Source organism: Helianthus annuus, chromosome 15 (assembly GCF_002127325.2).
Source record: "Helianthus annuus cultivar XRQ/B chromosome 15, HanXRQr2.0-SUNRISE, whole genome shotgun sequence".
Lineage (NCBI taxonomy): Eukaryota > Viridiplantae > Streptophyta > Magnoliopsida > Asterales > Asteraceae > Helianthus > Helianthus annuus.
In genome coordinates, this window is record NC_035447.2 from 52,987,910 (window position 1) to 52,990,266 (window position 2,357).

Consider the following 2,357-nt stretch of genomic DNA (forward strand, 5'->3'; position numbering starts at 1 on the left):
AAAAATATCAGCCCATGCTGAGGTTTAGGTCAAGATCCGCCACTGAATATGTTGGCATATATGAATTTGTAGATTTAATTTTATCTGTATAAAAATGAATATGACGTTGTTAAACTATTGAAATTGTCGGTGGAGTACATCTTCGTAAATATAATATATTAAATTGTATAAATATTGTTAGTGGATTAGCTGGCAAGCAAAACATCCTTTCTTTTAATAAGATATATATTTTAAAACCACTCTGGATGTTTCTACCCACAGACAAACCACGCTAGGGTTTCATTTGATCCCCTTTTCACCTTCAAAATACCCAAAAAAAATCTCAATTAAGCTACAAATTTGACATCATTTTCAACGATTAGATTGTAATGGCGGAGCATCTGAGTTGAAAAACTGCACCGATGATTACGTCACCGGAGTGAGTCCGTGAAGGTTCACACGTGTCAGAGATGACGAACGGCTGTAAACCGGAGACGAGTAGAAACTCGAACTCGTTGATGTCGCAAATGGCGGTGAAATGACGTCAGCAATGAACGCCGATGAGTAGCTTCCTATACGTCCGTACGAAGAACTTAACCGGTTAAACGCCGATGTCTACGGCATCACAGAAACGGTTGGCGGTTGAGGACAATCGCCGGAGAAAAGTTTTCAGGTCAGTTTTTATTTTTTTTTCGTTGTATATTTTTTCTGTTTGTTGTACAGGAAGTGTGTATTTGGGCGGCAGTGACTGCCGGATTAATTAAAAAAAAACAATTTTGGAATTTGATTCTTTATGGTATGAAGCAGAATACCCTATTTGTGTTCTAAAATGCAGGAAAATAAAACTACTTTGGGTATTCTAAAATCTAGATTTGAAAAGCATATGTCTTTTGTTCCAAAGGATTGGATCGAAATTCCAATTTAGTAAATCATTTGAAAAAACATGTGTATCCTTTGTGTATAAAATAATGCCAACGCATAAGCATATGGAGTGAAAACCTTTTCTAATTTCACTTTGTCAAATTCACATGTGTGTTTTTCCTTTGGACAAACATATACTGAATTATAAAGATTTTGATGGTGTGTACCAGGGATATGATGAACGAAGATGTACTAAATCCAAAAAAAACAGTGTTGATGAACTCGTGATGGTGAAGATTTCCGGTAAATATTCCGTGTAGATTTGTTGCAGATGGCCTGTTAATCCCAGTGCAGAGGCAAAGTTGCTGATAACGTGATATAAACCAAATGGAATTATCTATTAGATTGCAAGTGATTGTATTGAATCTTCTGGAAAAATCAATCACCAAATAATAATATACAAGAGTATTATATAATACAAGCAGTTACAAGGTGTTAATACAAGCGGTTACAAGGTGTTAACTGCCAAGGCAGTTACAAGGGGAAAACGTATATCTGGTTTTATAACATCTACATGTTTTTAGATTTAATAACTTTGTTATACATCTGTAAAAAAGTTGGTTTATTTTTATACAACATTTGCTATATTTTTTTGCTTCTTTGTTATTTCATTATTGGTTGTTCACTCCAATACATATTTCTTTACAAAAATATTATTGAAAAAAAATAAATGAGTAGTTAATTTTGATAAATTAATGAAGGTAAGATATTGAAAGTAAATGAGTTAAAAATCTATATTAACGGTAGTGTAATGAATAGACCTGATGCCGATAAAATGTCCACTCGGTTCCTTGATAGTTTCATTGCTTGAATTCATGCCTCATTCTTCGTGGCTATATTCTAAATTAAAGTATTTTATTAATTTATCTATCTTTATGTACAAGTCATCTAACCACTTGCAATTTGAAGCACAACAACTTTACATGCTGATGTAAAATATTTTTTATTGGTTTTCGATCGATAAAAAACACGTTTCGATATTCTTTAGAACATATCTTTTTCGGTTGCTATATCAAATACTGTGACCTTACCGAACCAATACTGAACAAAAGCTCGCCGCAACACGCGGGGCATGTTACTAGTTTATTACCAATTCTTGGCTGTTGCCCACCCACGCCATATGATTCTGTTTCCACCTTTTTCCGGTACTTTGTGATCCATTGCTTCAAAAACAAATAATTTCCCCTTTTGATTTCATAAATCATAAGTTAAATTATAGTACTTTTGTTTACTCGTAATAAATGTTTGTATTGAAGATAATTTGTATACTTGGAGATGTAAGCTTGAAATGTCGGATTGATAAACTTGGTTTTATAAAATTATCCGTAACACGAAGCTACGGACGATAGATGGAGAGCTAAACACTACAGAGTTATGGACGTATTGTATAGGTGATAGGTCTGTCTATCAATATTGAAAAAAGCTATAACATTGTTAACTTTAAACTATCTGTGTTG

The 2,357-nt window shown here is 33.4% G+C and overlaps 1 long non-coding RNA gene across 1 annotated transcript; it reads left to right on the forward strand.

Moving 5' to 3' along the window:
* The first annotated feature begins 223 nt into the window (after window positions 1-223).
* On the forward strand, window positions 224-1,497 carry LOC110911629. The gene is made up of 2 exons (XR_002577190.2): window positions 224-652; window positions 1,071-1,497. It is a non-coding gene; the product is annotated as an uncharacterized LOC110911629 (long non-coding RNA).
* Window positions 1,498-2,357: the final 860 nt, after the last annotated feature.